This window comes from Zosterops lateralis, assembly GCF_965231275.1.
Source record: "Zosterops lateralis genome assembly, chromosome: 4".
Taxonomy (NCBI): Eukaryota; Metazoa; Chordata; class Aves; order Passeriformes; family Zosteropidae; genus Zosterops; species Zosterops lateralis.
The window spans coordinates 28,448,267-28,468,967 of NC_139765.1; positions in this window are offsets into that span (position 1 = coordinate 28,448,267).

The following is a 20,701-nucleotide window of genomic DNA, read 5'->3' on the forward strand; positions in this document are numbered from 1 at the left end:
ACAAGCACTGGACATTATGGCTAGAGGACACACCATGGATGGTCCACCAGGAGACCAGGTCCTTGGTCCATTACCTTCATCTTACTGCCCTGCCCCAGAGCAAGCATATAGAGGGTCAACTCCAGGTCTATACAAGGCATACCAGGGTCCAAGATCTCTGTACAGACAGAGCCAAATACTCAGACCTTTCTACATCACTGCTTCAAGAAGAGCACCTCATCTGGACTGCTTCCATCACCCTGCTCAGGTTGTATTCTGACACTGTCAGTGGTCTTTTGTATTATTGCATTTGTTTTATTTTGCCTTTTTTTCCTTCCTGTTGAACAGTATTTCTGGCTTAGAGTCTCTCACTTGTTTTGCTTTCAAACCACTACAACCTGGAACGGAGTGATTACTGCTAGTTCAGGAGAGATGTTCAATTGTACGGGGTGAACATACTGTGATAGGACAAGTGGTAGTGAACTGAATAACTGAAAGAGAGCAGGTTTAGATTAGATATTAGGAATAAATTCTTTATTACATTGAGTGTTGAGGCACAGGTTGCCCAGAGAAGTTGTAGATGCCACAACCCTGGAAGCTTTCAAGGCCAGGCTGGATGGGGTTTGGAGCAACCTGGTCTAGTGGAAGGTGTTCCGGCCCACGGCTGAGGGTTGGAAATAGATGATCATTAAGGTCCCTTCAAACTGAAACCATTCTATGATTCTATAAAGTCCCACTGCTGTCCCCAACAACCTCAAAAATGCTTTCCATAGTTATCCAAGAGACAGAAGCATGGTTTTAAAATTTAATTTGTTTATTAATATAATCTTTTCTAAGAACAGAAATAGTACAATTCCTCAGTGTTATACTTAGTAGGTTGCCTCAGGCAAAAGGAAGCATATATCCATATATCAAGTCTGCAGATTCTCTTTACCATCTTTTACATTTATCTTTTACATTATGATTCCCTTTTATTTCTTAGGAATGCTTTGCTTGGGGAGCATTATAATGCATCATCAAGTATCTTTTACGCTTGTGCAAGTGCTCATATCCTCAGTCTTAATTCTTCATTAAAATGACTCTCAGCTGTTGTTTTGGGCGATGGAGTTTTTAAATCAGAAATAAAAATAAATCAGAATGACCTCATGTTTTAAAACTCAAAGAATGGTGTAACTAAGGTAATCACTTCTTCAGTATTCTGTATTCAAAGCTATACAAAATCTATAGTGAGAAATATCACTAGACAAAATGATACAATGCTGATAGATTATGTGTTGATTTACATGAACATCAACATATTGGGAAACATTACAAACCATTTAATCTACCGTCAGAGTGGAAAACACTTAGGAATGAAAAAAGACCAATAGTGCTTTACAATTTGGCTTTAGGGACCAGATGTGTTATAGCTTCCATATGTCTCAGCCTACTAAATGCATTTTTAATGGCAAGATCTTGCAGAGCAAAATCTGCACAGTTGCCTGGGTAGTCTGTCAAAAGGCAAAATTTGCCCTGAACTATTTCAATGATGCTTTTACATGTTCTGGGAGCGACACAGAGGTCACAGAAGGGATGGAAGCATCAGACTCAAACTATAATAATCCTTTTTGGATATTCTACTAATTTCTACAATAATCTATCTAAACATAGATTATTGTTCTTATGACTCAGTATTTCCAGCCCTACTGATTAAGGATTTTGAAACTTCCCCTAGATAGTGACAGATCATTAGTACTGGAGGACTACGATATCAATCACATATTTATTTATCAGAACAAGAATTTTCCAAGAGATTATCCCTCTATCAACAGTACTCTGGGTGCTACAGTTCCTCAGGTCTTTCAAATTTCAGACACTTTCTTCTTGTTCTCTACTGGGTCTAAAGGGCCCAAAGATCCCCACTGGAATGAAACCTAGCAGAGTCCTATATTTCATTGTACAAACAGAAGCTCGGGACAAAAAGCACAGAACATTCTTATATGAAAATTACTATTTCCAAGAGGAATTAAGGGCAAAGCAAGCATTAATTGGTGCACCGAAATGTGCCATTTGGCACACAGTGGTACTGGGATCTCTTCAGAGTTCCCTGACACATACTGTTCATTAAGTCAACATAAAAAAAAAAATTGTTTGTATCATAGCTAACATTTCTTCATTTTCAACAATGCTTCAAAGGTCAAACTTCTATTTTAGTAAAAATTATCCAGATGTAAAGGATCTAAACTCTAATTGAAATCTAGGACATAGTTGAGAAACACTGCCAAGGAGAACACTTGAATGAGTTATAACCAGGCAGGTGAGCCATTACAAGCTTTTACAGGCACTTCACAGAATTATGGAATAGAATTGGATGGGACCTCTGTAGATCCTCTGGTCTAACTGCCCTGCCAAGGCATGATCACCTAGAGCAGGTTACACAGGCGGGTTTGGAATGTCTGCAGACAGGGAGAGACTCCTCAACCTTTCTGGGAGGCCTGTTCCAGTGCTCTCAATGTAATAATGTCTTCCTCATGTTCAGGTGGAATTTCTTATGTTCTAGTCTACAGCAATTATTCCTTATCTGGTCCTTGGGCACCACTGAAGAAATTCTGGCGCCATGCTTTCAGATATTTACATGTACTGATGAGATCCCCTCTCAGTCTTCTCTTGATTAAGAAGGCCCAGCTCCCACAGTCTCTCCTCATATGAGAGATGCTCCAGACCCCCAGTCAGCCCTAAAATCCACTGGACTGTCTCCTGGAGCTCCTTGTTTTTCTTCAACTGTGAAAACTGGAACTGAACACAGTACTCCAGCTGTGGCCCCACTAGGGTGGAGTAGAGCAAAAGGATCACATCCTGTGACTTGCTGGCCACACTCAATGCACCTGAGTTGATTGTTGGCTCATGGTCAATGCACCTCTGGCTCACGGTCAGTTTGTCATCCACCAAGACTCCCAGGTCCCTTCTTTCAGAGCTGCTCTCTAGTAGGTCAGTTCCCAACCTGTACTGGTACTTGGGGTTATTCTCCCCAGGTGCAGGACCCCACACTTACTCTTGTTGAACTTCTTTAGACTTCTCTCAGCCCAATTATCCAGGCTCTCAATGAATGGCAGCACAACCTTCAGGTGTATGAGCCACTGCCCCAGTTTCATATCATCAGCAAACTTGCCAAGGGTACATTCTATCCGTTTCTCTAGGTCATTGATAAACAAGTTGAATAAGACTGGACCCAATGCTGATCTCTGGGGAATGTCACTGGCTGCAGACCTCCAACTGGGTTCTACTCTGATGATCATGACTCTCTGAGCTCTGCCTTTCACCTAGTTCTTGATCCACCTCACTGTCCATTCTTCTAACCCACATTTCCTGCACTTACCTACGAGGATGGCAGACAATGTCAAAAGCTTTGCTGAAGTCAAGGTAGACAATATCCACCTCTCTCCCCTCATTGAGCATCCTGCTATCATAGAAGGCCATCAGATTGGTCAAGCACGATTTCCTCTAGGTGAATCCATGCTGACTACTCCTGAAGAATAGTCTATACTTAGCCAGTTTGCATTGCAAAGGCAATTTGGCCAAAGTACTCCAGATCTGCTGCATGTTACCAGGGTGTGCACAGGCTGTTCACTGCAGTGAACTTTTAGCAATTTTAACTTGATCACACGCTTGATTCCACATGTCTGTAAATATGGATTCAAGATGTATGTTATTGATCAGTCATGTGAGAACAATTTTAACTACAGGCAAACATTAATACAGAAGTTTCAGGTATCTCTTGCTACAAGAAAAAAAAATAGCATACATGAAGGGGTAATTCTGTTGTAACTTCTCAAAACAAGCAGATCTTTAAACTCATGTTTTTGTAGTCCCTAATAAGGTCAATTGCATAAACATTTTTCAAGGCAACCTGAAGGTTCCAGTCTGTAAAGGCAGTTTCATTTAGGAAACAGATTTTCACCTTAAGACATTGTCATGGGTTATAAAGTAGATCAAATTCCAATGAAGTCAAACAAAAATTTTACTACTTTTTGAATGTCAAAGATGGCTCTTTCCTTATCTACCACCTGCAATAAAACTCCATCTGAAGTACCTTAGAGAACATTCAACCTCTAATTGTTATTTTACTGCTTTTAGAATCCTGTAGTGAGCAATCATTGAATTACTGTCAGCGACAGTAAGTTTTCAAACAAATACCCTCTTAAAGAAGCCCACATGCATATTTCATATCAGAAAAACACAAGTGCCTTCAAACTCATGAACAAAATAAAATAGTTTCAGATACAATGTTCAAATCAACCAGTAGATCTACAAGACACCTCACACAAACTTATACTACTAAATGTGACTTACACAGACTTCACTTGCTTCTTTGCAAGTGACTTAACATTACTATGATGCCTCTTTATGCTGAAGTTTGCTCTGTGCTGGAGAAACTCCACCATTTTGGACCTGCAAAGTTCTGTGTTTGAACAAGGATGTGCTTGCATAGAGTCATGGGGATGTCAGTTAGCCAACAATTAGTAAAAATATCCCCAAACATATACTTCAGCACAGTTGCCAATATCCTGAAATTAAAATTCAACACCCAATCACTCAATCTAAAAAGCATAAAAAACATACATGGTAAGAGAGATAATTTTGAGAGGTTTGGTCATTGGGGTTTTTTTCCCTTTTTTTGCTGCAATGGAGATATGATCCTCTTTTTATATTGGCTTAAAAAGCAGAAGTTGTTATAATCACTTTTTGGAGAGGATAAAAATGGGGAAAATTGGCAGCATACCTTTTTCACTAGTCAGTGAAGCTCTTTCTAAAATGAATATTGCAAATTTCAAGTCAAAGTCACATTATTATTCAGTTGTCTTCATATTAAAACTGAATTCCTGTTTCCTCTGACACATATGTTCATTGGAAATTAGAAAATGTATAAATTTTGTCAAAGACAGACTGTGTACTTGGCACACTCTTACAAAACATCACATCTGTCAGATAGAGGTTACTTATTAAAGTGTTAAATCAAACATCTTATCCCAGTAACTTAAGAATTGCCTTTCTCCCCTCCTGTGAATCCCAGCAGATTAGTCGATTTATTGTTAAAACCTTCACACATACCAGATCTTAACCTCTAAATATGCCAAAGACCACTCTTCAACACGTGTTTTGTTTCCTAAGGAAACTATGAACAGTGAGAAAATTTTGCAGTAGTTTGGGCTTGCTTCAAGTGTTGAAACAGATCAGAGTGGCTGTAGCATAGTTACAATCAAATACTCTGTAACAGTACCTTTAAATTGGATGTAAAATGTTATTTTCACTTAATATTACTTCAGCAGCATGACAGGCACATTACCTCAGTTGTTAAAGTCCAAGGCCCTGTGGAATTATATGGCATATGTATTATATTTAATTTTGCTGTCTCTGAAACTAAGTATACAGGTCTGCACCATCTACAGAAAAAAAAAAAAAAAAAACAACTTATGAAATGAGATACAGCCTCTAGATAAGTAGTTAATATCAACAAAATTTCTTTAGAGTCATGGAAGAAGCAAACAGGTCATGTTTCTAGCATTGTGCATTATTTAAACCATAAGAATATGTCAGGTTCTGTTCTGAAGCAGGCTTTTCTATTTTACTAAACACAAAAACAACCTCATTTAGAAGTAGGAATCAAACAGGTCAGACTGAATTCAAATATGTCCCCCATTCAAGAAGTTCTGTGAATTTAAGAGACTGTTAGCACTTATCTAAACATTCTGAAAACCTTCTGTGCATTCCCCTCTATCTGCTTCAGTATGGATAGGAGACATGAGACTTAGAGACTTGACTTCTCAGCCTGAGACTAAATCTAAGATGATATATGTGGTGTTATTTTCAGAACTCTAGATCCCTACACACTTCTATATTAAAAACTGATTATTGTGTATTAAGTCATAGTGATTAGATTTGCTTGTTTATGCAGAAGATGTGCTCCCTGTGAACAAATTAACTGGAGTGGAAGAAAATTGCTTTCTTGTTGACTTACCTAGACAACTCTTCAAAATTTTATTGAACATATAACATTTTGTATTCATATAAATACCATCATTAAATTACTTTACAGTTTTATAGAAAAGCTTGCACCATTTTGCTTATATAAACTGAAAGTGAACTAGTTTTGCCCTCAGCTTTACCCTTTAAACTGCTCCAGCCAACTTGAAAAGGAACTGTGGTGCAAAGAGAATAATACAAACTTCTTTTTCAAGCAAGTAAATTATAATTTTTCTCCCATTTAAAAACAATGTCTCTAAAGATAAGTTGTTCAGAGTATACATGCAAAACAGGAACACTTATCTGAGTTTCCCCAATAAGCTGATAACAAGACTGTTGTTAAAGCAGTGAAATGGATTTATAGAGTTTAAGAAATGCTTAAGCAAGAAGGATTAATTACTACTAAAGTGACTCCCAAACCATTAAATTTTATCAAATGCACTTCCTTTGATCAGATATACTTGACAGCTGTCAAAATGTTAAGCTTTAAAAATATCACTGAGCTTAGAACTACCTCCAGAGGATTTTGATTTTCTTATTAATATCCCTGTAAGGATGGCACTATCAGCTTCATACTGATAATTTTTTCCTTTTCAACAAATTATTAGTCAATAAAGGTAAAAGATATAATGCAATAATGAAAGAAAACTTGAATTAGAGTTTCAGAGTTAACAAAATGATCTGGCAAGCATTAAAATATAATTGATCAGGTTATCACAGGTCTCACAGTCCCCACAGCTTGTTCCTGCTGAGTAATGACGATGTCTGAAAGGTACCAGGGATACAACAGTTTGATAGTGTTACAGCATGATCACTGTGACAATGCTCCTGCGATTGCATTTTGCTCAGCTACTCAGTCATTCAGGTAGGGTGCTTAAGTAGACTGCTGACATGTGAAAACACTGCTTCATTGGATATTCTAAGTGAAGCACTTATCCTGCAAATGTCATTGTTATTTTGATCATGGCATTCGCAAAACAGTGAAGGGTAATGGAAGCTCCAAGTGAACCCTATGCAATCCAAAACAAACAAAAAGAAAGTGCCTGAATTATTATTAGCTTTCTACTTCACTAGATTACAGAATTGCAGCACAGCATAGCATCCTGCACCTTACCCAAAGCCTTATACTAAAATAACAAGTTACGTTGACTTTTCTCCAGTTTTACTCAGTACATATTATACTTCTACTAAAACACACAAAACTACCTCCTCACAAGATTTTTTAGCAAGTCTGTCCCTATTCAAATGAGAAGCCAATTTTAATGCACCTTCTCAAGAGAGAAATTTAGGAGGAAAATTTACTATTAAAAACCGTATCTATACAAACTGTTTCATCTAACACATCACAGTTTTGTTCTGTATATGAGTATTTTATCTTGATTCATGTACACACTGATAAACCACATAAATTAAAATGAACTGTCCTGATGGTGCATCCTTAACTGGTTTATTCACACCTACCTTACTCATAACATTGTCTTTTGGGAGGAGTGTGGTTTGAGCATTTACAGGAAAATTTCTCCTAGACTAAACCCTGCCGAAACATCTTCATTTGTATTCCCTCATCCCTTTAGTCCAAGATGCAGAACCAGTAGTAGACAGATTTAATATACCAAAGACCACTCTACAACAAAATGTAAAACTACATACCACTGGAGAAGACAAATATCTGTCAGTGAAAAGATAGGAGTGAAAGCCCATTGCTGAACTTGCTGGCTGTAGCATGAAGACTATTTGAAAATTATATTCTCTGACTATGAACAAAACACAAGATTTTTGTTGCTGTTTACAATGAGAACTATGAATGTTTTCTTAGGATCTAAGACTAAAATCAGTGGAACAAGCTGAAAAAAGGTAATTTTTAGAAAGCTATTCTAAAATGGCTTGAGGAAAAAAAATAAATTCTTCTTGCTGCCACCGTCATTTGCAAGAGCTGTATCAGGACTGTCTTGTGATTACATGCTTTAGGATCCTAAGTGGAAGCCAGTGTCCCTCACTGAGATACCACACAGCCATGTGATTGCCCCCACACCTTACCAGATCCTCTGGCACAGGCAGGTCAGAGTCCCAGCCTCAGAGGAGGGGAAGTCTCCAGGTGCTGCCATCCCCAAGGGCTCCTTCCAAAACCACCAGCTCAGTCCTGATCTTGACTGTTATGGAGACTGCAGGAAAACCACAGGAAACATTGGAAACAACTAAGTAACAGCTTTGCCCACATTTAATCCAGCAAGCTCTTACTTGTGGAAATTTCACTGATGAAAAAAAAACCTCATAACTTTAATTTGGTGAAGTGACCCAAAGAAATATTGGACACTGTTTTCTTGCTTTGCCTTAAAGACTTCCACTGAAACCCTGAAAGCAGATAATTTTCAGGCAGCATTAATGCCTGGGTACACACCTCTACCATGCTGCCAACTGCTACCTGAGAGATGGGGGCACATTTTGCTGTAAGACTCCATTGGTGTTTTGTCAGTCAAGAAATCCATTGCACTCCTGAACCAATGCACTTTAGCCAGAGATCTAATGTGAAGGAAAGGAATGAACCTACCAGTCATGAATCCTTCTTGTAAAAGAGGAGCGTGTTTACATCAGTAAAAGAGGGGTGGCAGAGACTACAATTCAGATAAGGACATGTGAAAGTAAGTAGATGAAAAGTAAAAGTAGATATAGCAAAAAACAATGCAGAAATAGACTATTAAAAGTCAATTAGAATCCCAAGGAGGAAAGACAGGCAATGAAGGAACAGATTGATAATTATAAACTGCAAAACGGAACATTAGGTTAGCAAGATGATAATTCTGGATAGATGAAAAGAAGAACAGTTAAAAAACAGCAAGTCAACAACAAAAGAGAGAAAAATAAGGTAAGTTAAAAAGAAAACATCTGCAACATGTGAGAAATCTTTTGTGATTGATTTAGCATTTACTTTCTTCGTTTCTGGTTTTATACATTCTCTAACTCACAGTATCACATACATAGAATCCTTTGCTCCAGCAAAGAAGAAAGATAATGATTGCCCCTTGTACAACAATCATTACAGCTGAATTTCGGTTTTTTAGCATAAGAAACCAGTGGGGTTGATCTCGACACAGGAATGTACCTATGCATGCAGCTTCACCGTTCAGCCCAGTAAGTCTGAAAGCCACAGAAAGCCATGGTGAGCTGTGCACTCAGCACTGGCGTATTTATCTGTTCCTGGCACAGCAAATTAAGCAGTTTTTAAAAACCCCAACCAAAACCAAACTAACATGACTACTGCCATGCCTCACAAGTTTCACAAGTTTAACTCCCTCAAACTGCAGACTGTATCAGACAACCTAAATGCCCAATTAGAATATGAGACCAGACAACAGGATTGGAACAGGACTAACACGCTGCCTTAGTGGAAGGTAATTAAGTCGGATTAGTTTAGCTGAGTCTTGAAAACATTTTCTTTGCCAGCTTAAGATCTGTCAATAGAAGAGTCATAAGTAGAAAAACAATCAGAAATTGACTAGCTTTCTGTAAGATCTTTGTCAAAATGCATCTCTCTGGCCTTATCCATTATGCATTTCTGTGTGACAAAAAAACACTGGACTAAGAACTACTATTCCTGACGAGTTTGTAACAAATTAAGTTAAATTGGGCTGTCTACATCTCATCTCTGGCCTCATTTTGAGTACTAACATCCTTCCTCAGTAAACCTGATCATCAGCTGCTTCATCCTGTATCCCAAGGTCACCAATACTCACCTGGAGCTTGACAGCTGGCAACTCTGGAAACAGGTGACACTTAAAGGAGCTGAATTTGTACCTCTGTTCTTTAACAGTCTTCAAAAATTTTGTATCCAGCCTCCACAGAAGCAGAACAAGATAATTACATTTAAAGTGGCCAACAGACTTCCCCTTGGCTGCTGTCTCCCCTGGCAGGAACTGTTGACAACAAAATCTCTTCCAAACTTCGAAAGCAAGTTTATCCTCAGGGTGCAGTAACATTATCACAAACAGAGCTTTGAGGGATCGGCTACTTGACAGACTCATGCAACAAGCAGGTGTCATTTGCTTCTTTTATAGCTTCCTTTACAGCTTTGGGCTTTCCTCCCAAATTTGCCCTAAACCACGACAGGGCTGTAACTCTTCCCCGAGAAAATGTCAGGTGTGCTTTCTGCAGTGGGCTACAGGTGAGAAACAGGATGTGACAAAAATTTGTGTTCTCTCACATAGTAGCCGATCTAGTGCCAAAACCTCGTGCACTTCCAATCTGCATCAGGCTGGGCAAGCAATGAAAATGGAAGAATCCAGGATCCTAAAGAGGCTTTTGACAGACAGTGTATTTTTGGCAAATGAACATCTGAAGAAGAGTACAAACATTTTGATACTATTCCAAAATAGCTCAAAGTCTGTCTTGAGAAGTATCAATAACAAAGAGCAAAAGCCTCCAGAACATAAAAGCTGTCGACAAAACTGCCAGTGCTGTGCAGCATTTGACAAGAAGTACAAGAGGCAACTTGGAGCTTAGAGGGAAGAAATCTACCACCCAACCCACAGTCACCCAACACTCACCCCTTAACATGGAATCAAGCTTGACCCTCACCATTGCCCTGCCCATGCAGAGACAGTAAAATCCAGTAGACACACTACACAGACAAAACTGTCCTCACAGCTAAACTTGGATACAAAACCTTAATAAAAGATTGAGCATTCACTTTATACTAACATTACCAAATGAAAAACAAAACTTAGTATCCTTTAAAGCCAAAATACTTTTACTTCTTGAATTTTAGACTTAAACACATGAAGGAATAAACACTTTAAAAGAACATACTTCTTTAAATACCATATCAGCTTTGAATATACATTCATTTCAGAAACATAATGGAAAAGTTCATTTAATCTTTCTGGTCAATGACAAAAAAGAGAACTGACAAAACAAAACCTTATTTGCTAACTGCTAACAAAACTGCTAACAAAAAATACCTTTTTTTGCCATTGTTAATAAGCAAAAAGTCCCAATTCTTTTTTTGTAGGTCATTCTTTTCTTTTCTCTCTTTTTATTAGAAAAGTGAAAATAGATTGGAGTGGAAAACAAAAATATGGAAACCAAAAATTAAATAGTAATTTTCTGCTATTATCATAAAATTATAAAGAATAGCTTGAAAAAAATCTTTGTTTTTAAAGGCCACTAGGAAAAGAAAAATTGCAATCAATTGTACAATGATGTCCACTAATCTCCTAAGATAAATAAATTAATTCAATACATGCATCCTCTCATTATGAACCTATTTTGTTGCATCTTTTTAATAACTACTAGAATAAACTTAATAAATTTACTTAAAATTTCAGCTACAAATCACACTCTACTATATCTTCATTTTACATTTTTTGGGTTTCTAGAATATTCAAACTATTTCATAGCATTTCTATATAATGCTCTTATTTACCTCAAAAGTCCTGCAAAATGACAGATTTAGTGGGGGAAAAAAAAAAAACCAAAAAACCTTCCACATTATTCTTCCAATTAAAGTTCTTGGTCATTTACAGAAGATTTTTTGACTCCTTTCATTCTTTTTTTTTCCCCAGCTGAGGCCTACTAAAGATAAATCTCCCATTGCTCTGTTTGAAAATGGAGTACATTTAAAAGCTCATTGAAAATTGTTTCTGTGCTATAGGATATTATTTTTAGGTGGCGATAGTTTAGCCCTAGTGTTTCATTCATGTAGGGCTTTGTCCACTGGGATTTCTAAAACTGGGGTTTATTTTGGTTTGTCATTAAAATGAAGCAGCAATCTTGCTTTTGTAGCCTAAACAGCACATAGCTAAGTCAAAAAATGAGCTCCTGTTTGACTTCCTACGTGTAAGGAGTTTGGGGAGCCTAATATTAGTCTGGTTTGGTGATGGAGAGAACGGGAAAGAGAAGAAGTTGTTTTTGTCATCATTCACATGACAGAACACACTCAAATAATTTCAAATTCTTCTGCGCCTCTGATATTTGCAATATTATGGTTCACAACTTTATTGTGTTATCATCATACAAAAGTAATTGGTTTTGTATAGAAAACTAACAGAAATACAACCTTTCAAAAACAAAAGTTTTGATTTATTAATGTTCAGCAATGTTGAAATACAAAGGGACGCAAAGATTTTATCTGAACAATAAACAAATTAAACTCTATTAAACAAATAAGAATAATCTTTATCAAGAACTAAAATTTCAGGCAAGTCTGTTGTCAAAATTCTGAGTAACTGAGAAGAAAGCATCAGAGGAAAATCTTGCTGCAAACCTTGAAAGATATTTTAACATCCCTTATTTACTGATAAGGAAATTATGCACAGATGTTATACCCAAGGAGGATATGTACTTAACTGCGAATAAACATCCAGAATTAGCAAGCTCACCTCTGAATAGATATATTGCAGAGAAGCACTCAACACACACCTGTGTAATTGCATCAAGCAGATATCTTAGGTAACGGGCTTGTTGCTAGGATTCCTAGGGATCTCTCTCAATGTGCTCCTCACCCTTTCAAGCCAATGATTTGTCTTAGGATGATTTTAGAGAAAACTTGCTTGCCTTGTTTAAATGGAGATATTTTTAGCTCACAGACACATTTAGATTGGACATTTTTTCCCTACAGAAATTCCTTCTATTTGTTTTTACTGAACCAATGTTATGACTCTGGTGCATAAATACCTCCTGTTTTTGCAATTGCAGCTGATGGAAAGGTGACAATGGAGGGCAATAGAGATGTTTTACAGCATTTAATGCAGGCAGATTAGAGTTCACTGGCAGTAGTGGCATTACAAAGACTGAAAAGGCAAAGTAAAACAGCTACTGCATGATTCAGCTGTTCAAGGATCCTAATTTTTACTGAAACTTGCAAGCCTAGTACAAGAAGATGGTTCTTGTGTGTGGCTGGTGTGCTGGAATCATATCACTCTTCACAAAGAGCAATTGCATCACATAAGAAAGATTCCCATTTTTGGAACTGTGTGAGAAACTTGCCATGACTCATGTTAACAGAGACATAGAACACACTTCTGGGGTAGTCTGTTCACTGTTAATAAGTCTTGTGAGGAGATCTTTGGGTTATGCTACAGACATGCAAAAGTTGTCGGTTATGTGAATGCAATTATATTGGCTGCTAAGTGGCCTTTTGAACCTCTCTGGAGCCACCAGTTCCACAGGAATGCCTGCTGCTGTCCAAAGACACAAAATAGTAACACTCAAATATGACAATAAAGGAAGGGACACAAACATCAACATGAGCTACACAAAGTTGGCCACACCATCTTACAGAGAAAACCTAGTATTTACCTGCTCTGTTATTTTTGTTGTATTAGATCATAATTAGGCAGTGTGTCTGCCTAAACATTTAATAGGACCCTGCCTTGACATATAAAAATGTATTCCAACATCCAACTACTAATGCTGTTCTTTGTGGTTTTTGTATCAGTAGTGACATGTGCCATTCTTCAGAGCACTAGAGGTCTGTGAAAGGTACTATGCACACTGAATCCCTGTTTATTGCTCTTCCAGCAATTTCAAGAGGATAAAAGATATTTCTCTCTTTACACACTTCACTTCTTGTTGCATGTCAGTTCTTTTAGATTAGTGATCATCTAACATTTTAAGCATTAAGTAAGGATTTTTCACAGTCTCTGTGCTCTCATCCTACACAATATTAAACAAAATCTGCTGTCCCAGATATAATCGTCTTTCTACATTAGTAATATACAGAAATGTCCAGGTTGCAGGTTAACTATAATTTATTATATTTCTAACAATGTAGTTAACTTTTCCAGAAGTACCCTCTCAAGCACCCTGAGAAAAATTTCTAGATGACATATGTGTAAAGGAATTAAAAGGGATGATACTACAAGTTCTTATCACTTGATTCCAAGTTAGTTTTAATCAGTTTTTATGTAGAAGATTTTAAAATGTAGGAAACAAATTTATTAGTCTAGGCTTTCACATTGCCCTGGGTTAACAAGAAACATTATCAACTCCTGTTTTTTGATTTTGTGCTGTCATTTCCTTTATATACTGCCTTACTGTGCCTTCTTCTCAGGCTATATCTTTACCAGCTTCTTATTTTATTGTGACTTTAATCCGCCATAAAAATGTCTTCATTTCTAATTCTTTTTCCTTCTGGATCTCATGATTTTCTGACTAGCCATCCTAACAGTGTTCTGAAAGTGGATGTCCCTTTTTCCTCCATTAGATGGGTATGGAAAAAAATCTATTTATCTACCAATGGTCTACATAGTAAGTACATAATTGTTGTTCTTTCTGTTTAAAATCCAAACTCAATCTGAAAACTACATCAGAAGGTGAGAGTAAGGCCAGTACATAATAACTTCTTCCTTCAGCAGCATATTCTTTTGCTATCTAGAAAATAATTAGCACAACAAAATCACACATATTTTCTGTATAATAAACAAATTAGTTTCATAGGAGAAAATAAATTATATTATGAAACATTAGCTACTGCTTAATTACAGTTTTTAGGTGATGAAGTGCTTTAGGAGGACCTCTGATTCAATACTCCTTGTCTGAAGTAGTATAATCACACAAGATATATAAAAAACCTGGGGCAACTCAAATTACTAATCTATGTTAGTAGAGTTTTGGGGTGATTTTTGTATATATTTTTCAAATTATGCCACTGGCAAATGATGATTTCAAAGAACTTTTTTTCTCAGAAAAACATACAAAAGAATAAAACCCAGTTAGAAAAACGAACTCACAGATACTGTCTAGTTACTATGTTAAAAATTCAATGCACAGCATGAATTTAATACTTAAGTATTAAACACATATAAAGCATTTGTAAAAGATACCTTACTTCAGGTAAATCAACACACCTGGTTTTCATGATGACCTTTTGCACAAGTATTTTTGAGAACATTATGTTTACAAGCAACATGAGTTCAAACAGGCCATGAAATACAGTGTCCTGAGTCCAAAACTAGTTGTTAAACAGACACTTATTAAGTGGTTATCACTGAATGTTAAGACTGTGCCAAAAAGCACTGCAAAAGTTGACAGCAATGCTCACAGCAAAATAGTCCGAGAATAAAATCTGATACTCCTCTTCACAGCTCCCTGCTAATAAAAGCATTAGCTTAAGAGCACATATGAAGGGAAGTGAGGACCTCCTGCTGCCTCTCTGATACAGTGTTGGTGGCAAATGAGCAATTTCCATACATGTGGCAATTTACTAGTGTTACAGCCCATACCCAAATGCCTAGAGGCACTGAAGTGCCAGTCAGGAGAGCAGGATCAGCATTAACATACCATTATGAAAGAAACAGCAAAAGGGAAAAGGGAAAAAAAACACTCAGAATGAATGCTTCAGTGAAAGTTTCTTTGTAGACATGTTTTTAGAGGCGGGATCTGAAATTTCATGCTCTCAGAGACACAATGCAATTCACTCTTCTATGAAATATTAAGTAGTAATATAGGCAGTAACCCTTCATTTCCCTATGACCATTCCTCTGAGTTGGCAAATAGCCAGATTCATCCAGAATTAAGCAAGCTCTAGCAAAAGTAAATAATCTTGTTATGAAATGTTTTGAGATGCATGTTTTAAAAGAAACCAAAAAAGTTTGCAAGACAAGGGATTGGACTCAGTCAAAAACATATAGGAGTTCATGAATAATTCAAAATATCCTGTGCTTCCCTTAATGAGGAAAATACCACAGGAAAGAGATCAGTTGTCCCCTCTTTTCATTTATCACACTGTAAAGTCTGGGAACTGTTTACCTTTCTCTTTTTAATGCACAACTTGCAGGATGATAATAATAAGACCCCAAAATATCTATCCCACTTAAACACAGAATCCCAAGACACACTGTAAGGTATAAATTCCCTTTGTTAAAAAAGTTAGATCTTTTTATATATTGCTAACTAGCAGAATCAAATATTACTGCAGGTAAGAGGAGGTACACTGTTAAAACTTTTAGAAGTTTATCTAGACTTTTCAGTTTGTTCACTTCATATAATTGGTAACTTGACTACAAATAAGTGGATTTTTTTTTTTTCTGTGAGGAACACCTAATCAAGTTCCAAACCTGCTCCCCACTTGAAAACTAATTGGGTGGAGAAAAACAAAACCACAAATAATGCAATATAAATTTCAAGTTCCTGAAAATTCCTCCTGCTCAGGAGCCAAGCAGACTATTTTATTTCTTTAAAGAATGTTTCTGCCCCCTAAATTTCATATATTAATTTTATTCTGTTCCAAAACCAAAGAAAATATGTACATAAATCCCTTTGCATATGCTTAGAATTTTATGGTTTGCTGGACCTTAATGACCAATTACCTTATCTTCTGAATTGTTCATTCTAGGCCACATTCCTCTCAAATACACATTTTCTTCATGGGACATGTGCCTGGAGTTGTGCTGTGCAATATCCCAAAACATTGCTCCTGTCACTTCCTGAGGAGGTAACACCTTGTACTGGTTAACAACTCTCCACCACGTTTCCCTAGAAAAGGTACATCCATATACCCAATGGCTGATGGATCATTCAAAAAGTAAATGTCTTTCCTCTGCACTTTCTAAAGCAAATGTCAGGTGACCTTCACTGCTGTATGTATGATTCCTACTGGTTTGGCACACAAATCCAACTTCACATCTCCTCCAATATTCCTATTGCACCCTAAACACCAAGCCTCTTGGCTGAAGCATTGCTAAACAGAGCTGTAACATGGGCACAGGTACACCCCAGTAAAAACACTAATAATTACCACCTGTCCACTCAAGTCTCTGTGTATTTTCAAGGGAGACCGGTTTTATGTTCAACATACAGAATATTCAGCCCTGTAATGTTCCCAAAATTTCCACATATATTTTTCATGTGCAAGAGCAGTATCTAGAATGTCTAGGCTCCCTGCCACCTTTGCTACTTCCCACAGTGCAATTTTTGAGGAATGAGTTCTTATCCTTAAGTATTAGGACACAGAAAAAGCAAAAATTTGTGCTCTGAGGAATTTGGCAAATGAGCAGTAAATATTTACCAGCTGCTAAGATCAGCTGGCTGTTTTGAATTTAATCTAAGTATAATTAAACAAACAAACAATCAAGATATTGAGATTGGATTTAACTGTGTGGAATAAGACCATTCAAACATTCTTCCATTTTTAAATTATACCAGCATTAATGGTAATCAATGCAAATTCTTTCTTTTACTGCTAGAGAAGTATTAATTTTTGGTTAACTAAGAACACCACAATAGCTTCATAAATCATTGCCAGATATCTGTAAGGATGCCATCTGAGAAGCATTTCATTTTTAAAAGTTTGCTGTCATAACATTAAAATGGTTTGTCAAAACAACCTTGTCTCCAAAGAAATCATGGCTTTGTTTAAATGAACATCAATTCTTCATTTAGAAAAAAATTCCTAAATGAGAACTGTCAATTTTTGGCTTGCTTTTTTAAATTGGACTTTTTCCTAAAGCATTTTCTTTATTTATTTAGGAAAAACTCTTAGTTTCAGGGGTTTTTTTTCCTGTTTTAAAAACATTTTTAAGCATTTGAAATTTCAATCTCAAATCTCAATTTTAAGGTTTTTATACTGCAAGTTATACATTATTGGAAGGAGAGGGGTTGAGCTTTTAACAACTTACAACATTTTTTTCAAATTTATGCAGGAGTTAAATGGATGCTAGTAAAAACAAAACACCATAAGGTGCCCTAATCCTTTCAGCCATTAAATTCCAGTAGTGTTCCAGGCTTTCTCTAGACATGAAATATTGGTAAAAACAAAAACCAAAAAAATTTTTCTCAACTACCCCAGGTCAGTATTATAAGAGATACAGCCATTATATTTATGGAAATCTGAGTCTGTTGAAATAATAAAGACTAAAGTATTTTTTTCACAGCTGTGGAAGACATAAACTTTTCTAGCATATTTGTGAAGTTAAATTTGCACATATGTCATGCCTAGGATTACAACTATAAAATACTACAGTACAGGACAAGAAATGGCATGGCAGCTAAATTCCCAGCATAATAGACCATCCCTTCTATGATCTCACAGTGCCTGACTACTGCTTTTAACAAGGGAAATTCTGAACCATCATGATCTTCTAGCATCCATCACGCGTTTAGTTTCTCATTTTTTTCTCAAGGCTTTTTTTTGATAACTCATTGCAATTATTTACTTATAGATTTTCTGATTAAAATTATAAAGATAAAAAACCCCCAAGTATATTTAATAGCTTCCTCCCAAAAACATATGCATATCGATTCTCTTTCTAATTCCTGGTTTTATTTTTAAGCCAACAAATTCCTTATGCAATATTGGATGAAGGCTGGAAAAGGAGAAAAAAAGAAACATGCTCAAGTTTCAGTGCTGAGAACCAGGCTCAGTGGCTTTTTGTTTAATTTTTGTCTGTTACTGGATAGTCATTTTGTTAAGTCTTCAAGAAAAAGATAATTCAAAACCAAAAGTAAGCTAAACATCAGGTTAGACAGTGACATAAAGACCTATTCTATCCAATTATGAAGATAAATCTAACAGGTTGTCAACTACTCTACTCAAAGAAAGTATATGGGTTAAAAGGCTGAATGTGTGGAATGTAAGAGGGACAGCAAGCAGAAATAAAATGACATGAGGAACAGACTGCACACAGTCAGAAAAAAATATGACACAGCTCAAACAGAATCTGTTTTAACAGAAAGTATTTATTTTCAGTTTCTAAAGAAAAACCATAATGGTGTGGTAACATAGTGTCCTGAGAATTAAGAAGCTGTTAATTCAACACTCAAGATTAGTGCCATACTGTAATGTTAACATTTGATATTTTCTTGATCACGTGGATTTCTAAGCTCAGCTAAGAAGAAGGAGATGCCCAGACAGCTCATCATTGCACAGAAAACCTCACATTAATGGTCTCTAACACAAGGTGGGAGGTGAAAAAGAGACTTTAACATTACATGCTTGAACTCCAACACTAAAAGAGTGAAAAAACTAAAAAAAATGGGCTGAGAACGCAAAAATACATTGTTGTGTACTGCACTTCTTGCCCAGCAGTTCCAGCTGTGGTTAGGGGCTGCAGAATATTGCTATATACTGGATAGAGAAAACTACATGGATGCATCACTTAAAAGCATCTGCTTGCTGGAAACGAGATAATTAGCTCCTGGGTACCAATGATTCATGTTCCAATACAGCTTTTAATTTCATTATACCTGCATCTTTGGAGACACCTAAAAATCACCTGGATAAAGTCCTAGGCAGCTTGCTCTAGGTGGCTCTGCTCAAGCAGGGATATTTGACCTCATGACCTACAGAGATCCCTTCCAACCTTAGCCCTTTCATGATTCTCTGATGAAGAAGTCACACTAATGAGAAGAAAATTAACCTGTGCCACTATGAGGGCTCTGAACACAACTTTCTTGAGGGCTTTCAGCCAAGTCCAGCTTAGCAGCTGGGTCAAACTCATCGATGCTGCTGAGAGGCTTTACCATGAAGAAAACAAAAAGGGAGGTTCTTGCCCAGCAGCTTTTTGGCTGGGGCTGTACCACTGGCTCCCCTCACTGCTGCACTGCAGGTGTATCTGTGCCTCCTCTCCCACCACCCTGGCCTTCACCCTGGCCCAGACCTTCTGGCTCAGCTTCAGACATGCCCCAACTCGCTTGGACTTGCTGGGAAATCATTGCTCAGACTGATCCTGACCACTGTCTCCAGGCCTAACCCTGGCTCATCACTCAGTACCCTGGCTCCTTGTTGTGATGGTCACCTGCCTTGTTACAACGTGGGGCTCTCAGCCAACCTTCACTGGTGGAGCAGTCAGATCTTCCTGCCCCACAGCATCACCAGCATAAAGACAAATTCATTTAATCAATAGGAAAAAATGAAGAAAAATCAGTGGTATATTGGCACAGAATATCAAAAGTACAGGAATTCAGAGGGCAAGCAAGCCAGTATTTCTATTATTTATGCTACAACCATTTGAGATAGTACAACTGTATCTGCAAATACAGTAGGAATTCTCAGTGCATGGTAATATGTAATAAGGATAATACAACTTGCACTATAATAAAATATAAATACACAGAGGACAGAAAAATGCCAGATTAATCTAGTAGTGCTACAAGGAATGCAAGGTAATAGTATATGATGTATTCAAATAAATACTTTATTTGGAGTCTGAGGGAGTCTAAAATACTCCAAAGACTATAAACAAATCATAGCAAAAGTATAAAACTGGCATTTCTTGGCATGGGTAGGTGTGGACAAACAATGTCACAGTAAATAGCAGGGGAGGAAAAAAAAACTGATTAAAACATCAGGACAACCTCCTATTGTAACAAAAGGCCCCCTTTTGAGCCTTAGTGCCTCTGGTAAAAAAAGAAGAAGAAGAAGAAGAACAAAAGGCAGCAAGTATTTTTTCATTAAAGAAATAAAAAGGGGGAAGTTCTGAAGCTCTACCAGAGTAAACTTCTGTTCTCAGTGAATTTAGTTCCTTGGGAAAATATATCAAGTTCACTCAGACGGTGAGTGAACTGGTGAAGAGAAAAGGAAAAGGAGATATTCCTACAAGCTTCAAAAAGCAAGTATTTCTTTTTTACCTACATTGCTGAGATTTGCTCAAAATACAGCAACCATGAGGAAAATGATGGTACTACTGAATTTCAGATTAGCCTTTATTTTAATGCACTGTAAATTAAACAGAAAAGCCAATTAGAAAAAAATAATAGCTCTTGCTTTTATTACAAACAGCTTTTTTTC